Consider the following 13772-nt stretch of genomic DNA (forward strand, 5'->3'; position numbering starts at 1 on the left):
TTTACGACACGGAGTGGGTAGGAACGGCTGAGGCCCTGGCCTATGTTCATGGCTAGTGGTTCCGATTCACATGAGGATGGAAGCACTCATCCTCTTGCTAGAAAACTGCAGTGCCACTCCTAGATGGGCCAGGTGTTTGTGTCGGCCACTTGGGTCGCTTAACTAAGTCACACAGCGACCTTGGTGCACCTCTTTTCTCTGACGTCCTAGTGGATGCTGGGACTTCCGTAAGGACCATGGGGAATAGCGGCTCCGCAGGAGACTGGGCACAAAGTAAAAGCTTTAGGATAGCTGGTGTGCACTGGCTCCTCCCCCTATGACCCTCCTCCAAGCCTCAGTTAAGATTTTGTGCCCGGCCGAGAAGGGTGCAATCTAGGTGGCTCTCCTGAGCTGCTTAGAAGTAAAAGTATATTTAGGTTTTTTATTTTCAGTGAGTCCTGCTGGCAACAGGCTCACTGCAGCGCGGGACTAAGGGGAGAAGAAGCGAACTCACCTGCGTGCAGAGTGGATTGGGCTTCTTGGCTACTGGACATTAGCTCCAGAGGGACGATCACAGGTTCAGCCTAGATGGGTCCCGGAGCCGCGCCGCCGGCCCCCTTACAGAGCCAGAAGAACGAAGAGGTCCGGAGAAAGCGGCGGCAGAAGACGTTCCTGTCTTCAGATAAGGTAGCGCACAGCACCGCAGCTGTGCGCCATTGCTCTCAGCACACTTCACACTCCGGTCACTGAGGGTGCAGGGCGCTGGGGGGGGAGCGCCCTGAGACGCAATAAAACATGAAAAATACCTTATGTGGCAAAAGAAATACATCACATATAGCTCCTGGGCTATATGGATGTATTTAACCCCTGCCAGTTTTCCAGAAAAAAGCGGGAGAAAAGGCAGCCGAAAAGGGGGCGGAGCCTATCTCCTCAGCACACAAGCGCCATTTTCCCTCACAGCTCCGCTGGAAGGACAGCTCCCTGACTCTCCCCTGCAGTACACTACGGTAACAGGGTAAAAACAAGAGAGGGGGGGCACTATTTGGCAAAATAAGCAGCTATTAAGGGAATAACACTTATATAAGGTTACCCCTATATATATATATAGCGCTCTGGTGTGTGCTGGAAAAATCTCCCTCTGTCTCCCCAAAGGGCTAGTGGGGTCCTGTCCTCTATCAGAGCATTCCCTGTGTGTGTGTGCTGGGTGTCGGTACGATTGTGTCGACATGTATGAGGAGGAAAATGATGTGGAAGCAGAGCAATTGCCTATGTTAGTGATGTCACCCCCTAGGGAGTCGACACCTGACTGGATGGTCGTGTTTAAAGAATTGCGTGACAGTGTCAGCACCTTGCAAAAAACTGTTGACGACATGAGACAGCCGGCAAATCAACTAGTGCCGGTACAGGCGTCTCAGACACCGTCAGGGGCGTTAAAACGCCCGCTACCTCAGGTGGTCGACCCAGACACGGATACGGAATCCAGTGTCGACGGTGAAGAGACGAACGTAATGTCCAGTAGGGCCACACGTTACATGATCACGGCTATGAAAGAGGCGTTGAATATTTCTGACACTACAAGTACCACAAAAAAGGGTATTATGTGGGGTGTGAAAAAACTGCCTGTGGTTTTTCCTGAGTCAGATGAATTAAATGAGGTGTGTGATAAAGCGTGGGTTTCTCCCGATAAAAAACTGCTGATTTCTAATAAATTATTAACACTATATCCTTTCCCGCCAGAGGTTAGGGCGCGTTGGGAAACACCCCCTAGGGTGGACAAAGCGCTTACACGCTTATCAAAGCAGGTGGCGTTACCGTCTCCAGATACGGCCGCCCTCAAGGAACCAGCTGATAGAAGGCTGGAAAATATCCTTAAAAGTATATACACACATACTGGAGTTATACTGCGACCGGCGATTGCCTCAGCCTGGATGTGCAGTGCTGGGGTGGCTTGGTCAGATTCCCTGACTGAAAATATTGATACCCTGGATAGGGACACTATATTATTAACTATAGAGCATTTAAAGGATGCATTACTATATATGCGAGATGCACAGAGGGATATTTGCACTCTGGCATCAAGAGTGAGTGCGATGTCCATTTCTGCCAGAAGGGCGTTATGGACGCGACAGTGGTCAGGTGATGCGGATTCCAAACGGCATATGGAAGTATTTCCGTATAAAGGGGAGGAGTTATTTGGGGTCGGTCTATCGGACCTGGTGGCCACAGCAACTGCTGGGAAATCCACCTTTTTACCTCAGGTAACCTCTCAGCAGAAGAAGACACCGTCTTTTCAAAATCAGTCCTTTCGTTCCCATAAGGGCAAGCGGGCATAGGGCCACTCCTTTTTGCCCCGGGGCAGAGGAAGAGGGAAAAGACTGCACCAGGCAGCCCCTTCCCAGGAGCAGAAGCCCGGCCCCGCTTCTACAAAAGCTTCAGCATGACGCTGGGGCTTTACAAGCGGACTCAGGCACGGTAGGGGCCCGTCTCAAAAATTTCAACGTGCAGTGGGCTCACTCGCAAGTGGACCCCTGGATCCTGCAAGTAGTATCACAGGGGTACAAGTTGGAATTCGAGACATCTCCCCCTCGCCGGTTCCTGAAGTCTGCTCTACCAACATCTCCCGCCGACAGGGAGGCTGTATTGGAAGCTGTTCACAAGCTGTATTCCCAGCAGGTGATAATCAAGGTACCCCTCCTTCAACAGGGAAAGGGGTATTATTCCACACTGTTTGTGGTACCGAAGCCGGACGGCTCGGTGAGACCAATTTTAAATCTAAAATCTTTGAACACTTACATAAAAAGGTTCAAATTCAAGATGAGTCACTCAGAGCAGTGATAGCGAACCTGGAAGAAGGGGACTTTATGGTATCCCTAGACATCAAAGATGCTTATCTCCATGTCCCAATCTACCCTTCTCACCAAGGGTACCTCAGGTTTGTGGTACAAGACTGTCATTATCAGTTTCAGACGCTGCCGTTTGGATTGTCCACGGCACCCCGGGTCTTTACCAAGGTAATGGCCGAAATGATGATTCTTCTTCGAAGAAGAGGCGTCTTAATTATCCCTTACTTGGACGATCTCCTGATAAGGGCAAGGTCCAGGGAGCAGTTAGAGATCGGAGTAGCACTATCTCAGGTAGTGCTGCGTCAGCACGGGTGGATTCTAAATATCCCAAAATCTCAGCTGATTCCAACAACACGTCTACTGTTCCTGGGGATGATTCTGGACACAGTCCAGAAAAAGGTGTTTCTCCCGGAGGAGAAGGCCAGGGAGTTATCCGAGCTAGTCAGGAACCTCCTAAAACCAGGCCAAGTGTCAGTGCATCAATGCACGAGAGTCCTGGGAAAAATGGTGGCTTCTTACGAAGCGATTCCATTCGGAAGATTCCATGCAAGAACGTTTCAATGGGATCTGCTGGACAAATGGTCCGGATCGCATCTTCAGATGCATCAGCGGATAACCCTATCTCCAAGGACAAGGGTGTCTCTCCTGTGGTGATTACAGAGTGCTCATCTTCTAGAGGGCCGCAGATTCGGCATTCAGGATTGGATGCTGGTGACCACGGATGCCAGCCTGAGAGGCTGGGGAGCAGTCACACAGGGAAGAAATTTCCAGGGCTTGTGGTCAAGCATGGAAACGTCTCTTCACATAAATATCCTGGAACTAAGGGCCATTTACAATGCCCTAAGTCAAGCAAGGCCTCTGCTTCAGGGTCAGTCGGTATTGATCCAATCGGACAACATCACGGCAGTCGCCCACGTCAACAGACAGGGCGGCACAAGAAGCAGGAGGGCAATGGCAGAAGCTGCAAGGATTCTCCGCTGGACGGAAAATCATGTGGTAGCACTGTCAGCAGTGTTCATTCCGGGAGTGGACAACTGGGAAGCAGACTTCCTCAGCAGACACGACCTCCACCCGGGGGAGTGGGGACTTCACCCAGAAGTCTTCCAACTGATTGTAAAACCATTGGGAAAAACCAAAGGTGGACATGATGGCGTCCCGTCTCAACAAAAAACTGGACAGATATTGCGCAAGGTCAAGGGACCCTCAGGCAATAGCGGTGGACGCTCTGGTAACACCGTGGGTGTACCAGTCGGTGTATGTGTTCCCTCCTCTGCCTCTCATACCGAAAGTACTGAGAATCATAAGAAAGAGAGGAGTAAGAACTATACTCGTGGCTCCGGATTGGCCAAGAAGAACTTGGTACCCGGAACTTCAAGAGATGCTCACGGAGGACCCGTGGCCTCTACCTCTAAGAAAAGAACTGCTCCAGCAGGGACCTTGTCTGTTCCAAGACTTACCGCGGCTGCGTTTGACGGCATGGCGGTTGAACGCCGGATCCTGATGGAAAAAGGCATTCCAGATGAAGTCATCCCTACCCTGATCAAAGCCAGGAAGGATGTAACCGCGAAACATTATCACCGCATTTGGCGAAAATATGTTGCATGGTGTGAGGCCAAGAAGGCCCCCACAGAGGAATTTCAACTGGGTCGTTTCTTACATTTCCTGCAAGCAGGACTGTCTATGGGCCTAAAATTAGGATCCATTAAGGTTCAAATTTCGGCCCTGTCGATCTTCTTCCAGAAAGAACTGGCTTCAGTGCCTGAAGTTCAGACGTTTGTCAAGGGGGTACTGCATATACAGCCTCCTTTTGTGCCACCAGTGGCACCTTGGGATCTCAATGTAGTTTTAGGGTTCCTAAAATCACATTGGTTTGAACCACTCACCACTGTGGACTTGAAATATCTCACATGGAAAGTGGTAATGCTGTTAGCCCTGGCTTCAGCCAGGCGTGTCTCAGAATTGGCGGCTTTATCATATAAAAGCCCTTACCTAATTTTTCATTCAGACAGGGCAGAATTGAGGACTCGTCCTCAATTTCTCCCTAAGGTGGTTTCAGCGTTTCACATGAACCAACCTATTGTGGTACCTGCGGCTACTAGGGACTTGGAGGACTCCAAGTTACTGGACGTAGTCAGGGCCCTGAAAATCTATGTTTCCAGGACGGCTGGAGTCAGAAAATCTGACTCGCTGTTTATCCTGTATGCACCCAACAAGCTGGGTGCTCCTGCGTCTAAGCAGACGATTGCTCGTTGGATTTGTAGTACAATTCAGCTTGCGCATTCTGTGGCAGGACTGCCACAGCCAAAATCTGTTAAAGCCCATTCCACAAGGAAAGTGGGCTCATCTTGGGCGGCTGCCCGAGGGGTCTCGGCTTTACAACTTTGCCGAGCAGCTACTTGGTCAGGGGCAAACACGTTTGCAAAATTTTACAAATTCGATATCCTGGCTGAGGAGGACCTGGAGTTCTCTCATTCGGTGCTGCAGAGTCATCCGCACTCTCCCGCCCGTTTGGGAGCTTTGGTATAATCCCCATGGTCCTTACGGAAGTCCCAGCATCCACTAGGACGTCAGAGAAAATAAGAATTTACTTACCGATAATTCTATTTCTCGTAGTCCGTAGTGGATGCTGGGCGCCCATCCCAAGTGCGGATAGTCTGCAATACTTGTATATAGTTATTGTTACAAAAAAATCGGGTTGTTTATTGTTGTGAGCCATCTTTTCAAAGGCTCCTACGTTTATCATACTGTTAACTGGGTTCAGATCACAGGTTGTACGGTGTGATTGGTGTGGCTGGTATGAGTCTTACCCGGGATTCAAAATCCTTCCTTATTGTGTACGCTCGTCCGGGCACAGTATCCTAACTGAGGCTTGGAGGAGGGTCATAGGGGGAGGAGCCAGTGCACACCAGCTATCCTAAAGCTTTTACTTTGTGCCCAGTCTCCTGCGGAGCCGCTATTCCCCATGGTCCTTACGGAAGTCCCAGCATCCACTACGGACTACGAGAAATAGAATTATCGGTAAGTAAATTCTTATTTTTTTCTTTGCATCATGTGCTTTTTGGGGATTCTTTTTTAAATCTGCCATTCTGTCTGACACTGCAGTGCCACTCCTAGATGAGCCAGGTGTTTGTGTCGGCCACTTGGGTCGCTTAGCTTAGCCATCCAGTGGCCTCGGTGCAAATTTTAGGACTAAAAATAATATTGTGAGGTGTTCAGAATAGACTGGAAATGATGGTTATTGAGGTTAATAATACTATGGGATCAAAATGACCCCCAAATTCTATGATTTAAGCTGTTTTTGAGGGGGTTTTGTAAAAAAACACCCGAATCCAAAACACACCCGAATCCGCCAAAAAATTATCAGGGAGGTTTTGCCAAAACACGCCCGAATCCAAAACACGGCTGTGGAACCGAATCCAAAACACAAAACCCGAAAAATTTCCGGTGCACATTACTAGTCATAATATACAGGCTACAGGCGTAGCATCCTGTGTTGTCATAATAGACAGGAGGAGCGGCCTGTGGTATCCTGCTCTACGGGGGGAGCGGCCTGTGTTATAATATACAGGGGTAGTATCCTGTGCTGTCATAGTATACAGGGGGAGCAGGCTGTGTTATAATATACAGGGGGTGGCCTGTGGCTTTCTGCTATAGGTGTCCTATTATACAGAAAATGGATTGTGGGATCCTATTATACATGCAGAGCGGCCTGTGGTGTCCTCCTATACAGGGAGAGTAGCCAGTGGCATCCTGCTATACAGGGGTAGCATCCTGTGTTGTCATAATAGACAGGAGGAGCGGCCTGTGGCATCCTACTCTACAGGAGTAGTGGATTGTGACATCCTACTTTACAGGGGGAGCAGCCTGTGTTGCCCTATTATACAGGGATAGGGGTCTGTGGTGTCTTGTTAGTATTATTATTTAGAGTGAACGACATGTATTGTCTTTCTATACAGGGGGAGCAGCCTGTGTTGTCATAATATACAGGGGTAGCATCCTGTGCTGTCATAGTATATAGGGGGAGTGGCCTGTGTTGTCGTAATAGACAGGAGGAGCCGACTGTGGCATCCTACTCTACAGGGGTAGTGTATTGTGACATCCTACTATACAGGGGGAGCAGCCTGTGTTGCCCTATTATGCAGGGGGAGGGGCCTGTGGTGTCTTGTTACTATTATTATATAGAGTGAGCGGCATGTATTGTCTTTCTATACAGAAGGAGTAGCCTATGTTGTCATAATATACAGGGGGAGCGGCCTGTGTTGTCATAATACACAGGGGTAGCATCCTGTGCTGTCATAATAGACAGGAGGAGCGGCCTGTGTTGTCATAATATACAGGGGTAGCATCCTGTGCTGTCCTAGTATACAGGGGGAGTGACCTGTGTTGTCAGAATATACAGGGGTAGCATCCTGTGTTGTCATAATAGACAGGAGGAGCGGCCGGTTGCATGCTATTCTACAGGGGGAGTGGCCTGTGTTATAATATATGGGGGGTGGCATTCTACTATAGGTGTCATATTATACACAGAAAACGGATTGTGGGATCCTATTATACATGCAGAGCGGCCTGTGGTGTCCTCCTATACATGGGGAGCAGCCTGTGGCACCCTCCTATACAGGGGGAGCAGCCTGTGTTGTCATAATACACAGGAAGAGAGGCCTGTGATACTGTGATATACAGGAAGAGAGGCCTGTTGTGTCTTGTTGTTGTTATTATACAGGGTGAGCGACATGTGTTGTCCTTCTGTACAGCGGAAGTGGTTTGTCTGGGTTGGTTCCCAGGGGGGTCACTAGTGGGTCAGTGGTGGTGCGGTGGAGGAAACGAGGAGGCTGTAGTAAGTTCCTGCGCATGTGCGCAATTGTGTTTATTGAAGCATAGAAATATATAAAATAACTGGAGCAATAGCAAATCCAACAGCAATTCTGTGAGAGTCTCTGAAAGCAAAACAGTCACACAATATAGATCGCTCTGGAAACCGGTATCACCTGGAATAAACGCTGGTCGGCCTGGGAGCTGATGATGACTTGAAACAGAACTTAAAACAGATGCTTGGCAATGTCGATGATCGGCCTGGAAACCGATGGTGACTTGAACAGGATTATACAGGTAACTGGTAATGCAGATGATCGGCCTGGAAACCGATGGTGACTTGCACAGGATTTCTCTTACGTCCTAGAGGATGCTGGGGTCCACATTAGTACCATGGGGTATAGATGGGTCCCTTGGGAGCCATGGGCACTTTAAGAGTTTAATAGTGTGGGCTGGCTCCTCCCTCTATGCCCCTCCTACCAGACTCTGTTTAGAAAATGGGCCTGGTGGAGCCGGTCACAGATAGGTGAGCTCCTAGGAGTTCTTTTAGTTTTCTTGTTTTTTTAATTTTTTAATCGGGTCACCGGCGAGAATGGCGGCATAAGGGTCGGGCTGCACTCCGGAGGGCTCAGCGGTACCATAGTGTGCGGCGCTGTGAGGGGTGCCCTGGGCCAGTGCAATACCCTACACTGGTCAAACTAGCTAACAGGGGCTAATCCCACTGTTAGCTGCAGGAAACCTCAGGCCAGTATAAACTAATTAGTGAGGGAAGACGCACCATTACAGGGGGCGGGGCTTCTCCTCAGATCGGATCCAGCACTCACCAGCGCCATTTTCTCTCTGCAGATCACAGCTACCGAAACTCTGACAGGGAATGCTGACCCTCCACATAACTCCAGCTATCCTGAGCGGTTCCAGGGGGTTATAGAAGAGAGGGAGAGTGTTATTTACTGTTTAATCTATTAAGGTTACTCAGTCAGCGCCAGGCATTTATCATATAACTGACTACTGGGGCGCTGTGTGTCTGGCTCCTTATACTCTGTGACTTTCTGAAGGTACTCTGGAGGAAATTGTGTCTGACATTTTCTTATGTGTGTGTGTGTGTGTGTGTGTGTGTGTGTGTGTGTGTGTGTGTGTGTGTGTGTCTATATATCACATTACCATGTCTAGGGACTCTGTGTCTTGTGCTGCAGAGTGTGTATCTTCTCCAGAGGAGTCTATTCCATGTACTCAGGAATGTAATATACTGTCTCAGCCCTCTGAATCCAAACCCCAACGGGTGGCTTCTATTAAGGGAATGATATCCCAGATTTAATCTAGGATAGCTCATAATGAGACTGAAACACAGGATTTAAAAAGATCTGTAGAGGTTTTGTCGTATTCAGCTCCCGCTACCTCTTCCAATACCCCTGATGTATATCCGAAAAAGCGTGCTCTTGCACAAATAATACATGTCGACACGGATACCGACTGATCCAGGGGACGGTGATGGTGATATATATATATATATATATATATATATATATATATATATATATATATATATATATATATATATATATATATACACAGAACATAGCGTAGCTTTAAGACCTACTATTGCTTGTGCATGGATTTCTAAAGCCATTGTAAAGGGGTCAGGCACTTTACTAGAGGACTTAGATTCTATGGATATAAGTGACATTGAATTATTTTTACGTCGCATACAGGATTCTGCAGGTTTCATGGTGGAAGCCATAAAAGACCTTGGACATCTGAACGAGAGAGCTTCTTCCATGGCTGTCTCGGCACGCAGTGTACTCTGGCTGCGCCAATGGTCTGCGTACGCGGAATCCAAGAAGAGTGTGGAGAACCTACTTTTCACAGGTCAGGCTCTGTTTGGGGAAGCGTTACATGCGTGGATCTCCACGGCAACTGCGGGTAAGTTGACACTTCTTCCCTCTGCTACACCACCGACTAAGAAATCATATCCTACGTCTGCAATGCTGTCCTTTCGGACCACTAAAGCAAAAAGTCCAAATCCCCCTCCACTTTCTTTAGAGGTGGTCGGGGGAAGTCCCGAAAACCTGCACCCACAGGTTCCCAGGAACAGAAACCTGGTTCTGCTTCCTCAAAATCCTCGGCATGACGCTGGACCTCCCAGCCTGGAGATCGGACAGGTGGGAGCAAGACTAAGAAATGTCAGTCTTGTCTGGGCGTCCTCATGCCTGGATCCCTGGGTACAAGATATTGTTACCCAGGGGTACAGACTGGAGTTTCAAGAACTCCGATCTCACATATTCTTGAAATCAGGCTTGCCAGCTTCGCTGACGGAAAGTGCTATCCTACAGCAAACCATTCAAAAGTTGCGAAGGTCAAATGTCATTGTTCCAGTTCCACCTCACCTACAACACAAGGGTTATTACGGAAACCTGTTTGTGGTACCGAAACCGGATGGTTCGGTAAGGCTGATATTAAACCTAAAGTCATTGACCCACTACTTGAGGGAATTCAAATTCAAGATAGAGTCTCTGAGAGCGGTGATCTCAGGTCTGGAGGAAGGGGGAATTCCTGGTATCCCTGGATATCAAGGATGTGTACCTTCACATCCCGATCTGGCCGCCTCATCAGGATATCTCAGATTTGCGCTGCTGGACTGTCGCTATCAGTTCCAGGCGCTGCCGTTTGGTCTCTCCATGGCACCAAGAGTGTTCAACAAGGTGATGGCGGAGATGATGCTAGGGTGTGAACATAATTCCTTATCTGGACTACCTGCTGATAAAAGTGACTTCCAGGGAGAAGCTGTTACGGAGCATTGCTCTCACAACTGAACTGCTCCAGGATCATGGATGGATCCTGAACTTTCCAAAGTCTCATTTGGAGCCGACCAGGAGACTGTCCTTCCTGGGGATGATCCTCGACACGGAAGTACAGAGAGTGTTTCTACCGTAAGAGAAAGCGTTGGTGATACAAGCAATGGTTCTGGAGGTCTTGAAGCCTGCCCGGGTATCGGTTCATCAGTGCATTTGCCTTCTGGGGAAGATGGTTGCCTCCTATGAGGCTCTGAGGTTGGGGAGCAGTCACTCAAGGGCAAAACTTCCAGGGAAGGTGGTCAAGTCTGGAATCCATCCTTCTAATAAACATTCTGGAACTAAGAGCCTTGTACAACAGTCTTCTACAAGCAGCACATCTTCTGAAAGATCAGGCCATTCAGGTTCAGTCGGACAATGTAACTACGGTGGCCTACATAAACCAACAAGGCGCAACGAAGAGCAGAGCTGCAATGTCGGAGGTAAAAAGAATCATCCCCTGGGCGGAAAGACAGGGAGTGGACAACTGGGAAGTAGACTTCTTCAGCAGACACGATCTCCATCTGGGAGAGTGGGGCCTCGACCTAGAGGTGTTCGCAGAGGTGACAAGTCTTTGGGGCGTACCTCAAATAGACATGATGGGCCTCATGCCTCAACAAGAAGCTTCAACTGTACTGTACCAGTTTGAGGGATCCACAAGCAGTGGCAGTGGATGCCCTGGTAATTCTGTGGGTGTTCAAGTCAGTGTATGTGTTCCTTCCGCTTCCACTCATCCCAAGGATTCTCAAACTAATCAAAAGAACAAGAGTTCAGGTGATCCTCATTGCTCCGGACTGGCCAAGAAGGCCTTGGTACGCGGATATTCTGGAGTTACTGCTGGAAGATCCGAGGCCTCTTCCTCTTCAAGAGGACCTTCTGCAACAGGGTCCGTTTGCTTATCAAGACTTACCATGGCTACGTTTGACGGCATGGAGGTTGAACGCCAGATCTTAGCTCGGAAGGGCATTCCGAACAGGGTTATTCCTACCCTGATACAGGCTAGGAAAGGTGTAATGTCAAGACATTACCATCGGATTTGGAAACGGTGTGTCTTGGTGTGAATCCAAGAGGTTTCCTTCGGGGGAGTTCAAACTTGGATGGTATAGCCTCTTCCTGCAAGCAGGAGTGGATGTGGGACTGCGTTTGAGCTCCATAAAAGTCCAGATTTCGGCCTTGTCCATTTTCTTTCAGAAACAATTGGATGCCCTCCCTGAGGTTCCGATTTTCTTGAAAGGGGTTCTGCACATCCAACCTCCCTTTGTGCCTCCTACGGCACCTTGGGATCTCAACCTGGTGCTGCAGTTCCTGCAATCGGATTGGTTCTACAGGAGGTTGAGGTCAGGTTTCTTACTTGGAAGTCTGTCACACTATTGGCATTGACATCTGCTAGGCGTGTCCGAATTGGGGGCATTGTCCTGCAAGAACCCCTACTTGATTTTCCATGAAGATGGAGCTGAGCTCAGGACACATCAGCAATTTCTTCCGAAGGTTGTGTCGGCTTTTCATATCAACCAACCTATTGTGGTGCCAGTGGCTACTGACTCCTCAATTACCTCAACGTGAGTATGATATGCAGCACCTGGAGAGAGAGTCTATTACTGCAAGTGGTTGTAGGAGCAGAGTATAGCTAAAACAAACTGGATGGCTGGTGCCTGTAGTTCCACGGAGCACTGACACAGGAGAGTTTCAGGAGACTGCTAGTGAATGTTGGAGCAGAATGCAGATGGAGCTGCAACTGAACTGGATGGCTGGTGCCTGTAGTTCCACGGAGCACTGACACAGGAGAGTTTCAGGAGACTGGAGCCAGGAGACACTCATTCACAGGATGTGACGCATTGTTCTAAGCAATGACACTGAGCAGGAACTGTGGCTATATACCCGGAGGCTTAACTAGGGTTTTCGGAGCCCAGGGATAGACAAAGAGTGCCCCCCCCCAAAAAAAAACAAAAAACAACAAAACACAAAAAGAAGTATGTGCACGGCCACGCTCCAGAAGGGGTGTGGGCACTGAAAATGGGGCATGCCAACATTACTATCACCTACCCCCTGTGTCGCCTCTCAGCACACTTACACCTACCCCTTGTGTCGTCTCTCGGCACACCTTCATTCAAGGTTTGCACAGTACGCATGCAGAGTCCCCTTTTTACACTGTGCCAGATGCACAATTGCCCCACAGTGCCAGATGCACAATTGCCCCACAGTGCCAGATGCACAATTGCCCCACAGTGCCAGATGCACAATTGCCCCACAGTGCCAGATGCACAATTGCCCCACAGTGCCAGATGCACAATTGCCCCACAGTGCCAGATGCACAATTGCCCCACAGTGCCAGATGCACAATTGCCCCACAGTGCCAGATGCACAGTGCCCCTCAGTGCCAGATGCACAGTGCCCCACAGTGCCAGATGCACCTCCGTCCCCGCCGCCGCTTACTTCAGTCAGGATCCCGACCGTCACCGCTGCCCTGTGCTATGGTGGGGGAGGAGAGCGCAGTGCCTCTTCTGCCCCTCAACGCTACATGAAGTCCGGTCTCCTGCTGCTGCTATCTTAAATGTGGCGCCGGTTCATTAGCCGGTCCGCTAGCTCTGATTGGCTAACGCCGCCGGAGGCCAGATACAGACACACAGTGAGCACATTGAGGGGCAGGGAGATGCAGCCCTCTCCTCCCGTCACATTGCAGCGGGACAGGGGCGGGTGGGCATGATGCCCTGTCCGCCAGCGGCGCCCCCCTCTGCTGGGCCTGCCAATGCGCCAAGGGCACGTGCCCCACTCACTCTGCCTTAGTTACGCCTCTGTATATACCCACAGGTCAGCAGTGATTGGAGAATCAGGTCATGTGAGTGCTCCAGTGCTCAGGAGTGGATAGCACCTAGCACCAAGTCAGCTGACTGCAGGTGTCATGGCGGTGCCCATACTCTGGAGATGGTGGGAATTCATTGGGGTACATGCTGTATGGCAAGCGGGGTACACACTAGAGAGAGTCTCTGCACATTGCAGGCAATCATGGAATATGCTGCCAGGCTGAGGATGTGACCTTCAGAGGCCAGCACATCACAGCACCGGTAAGTGACATGATGACACCTACTATACAGTGGGCTACACAGGTGGAGCAGTCTGTGGCGTCTTGTCATTTTCATTTTACAGGAGGAGTGGCCTCTAGTGTCGGGTTGTTGTTGTTGTTATTATTAATTGGAGCAGTATGAAGCAAATGTATATCAGACTCCTGGGAGTGTCACTGTGACGTCACTTATATCTATAGTAATAATACAGGGACATGACTGGGGTGGTGAGGGGATCTAGAAGTGTCACAGTG

General features: G+C 49.5%; 1 protein-coding gene across 3 annotated transcripts in view; it reads left to right on the forward strand.

Annotated features, from left to right (window-relative positions):
- LOC134983116 (zinc finger protein OZF-like) overlaps nt 1–13772 on the forward strand; it is a 294499-nt gene that overhangs the window by 255080 nt on the left and 25647 nt on the right. The gene's annotated exons all lie outside the window — the stretch shown is intronic.

The sequence above is a fragment of the Pseudophryne corroboree genome (genome assembly GCF_028390025.1).
Source record: "Pseudophryne corroboree isolate aPseCor3 chromosome 3 unlocalized genomic scaffold, aPseCor3.hap2 SUPER_3_unloc_1, whole genome shotgun sequence".
Taxonomy (NCBI): Eukaryota; Metazoa; Chordata; class Amphibia; order Anura; family Myobatrachidae; genus Pseudophryne; species Pseudophryne corroboree.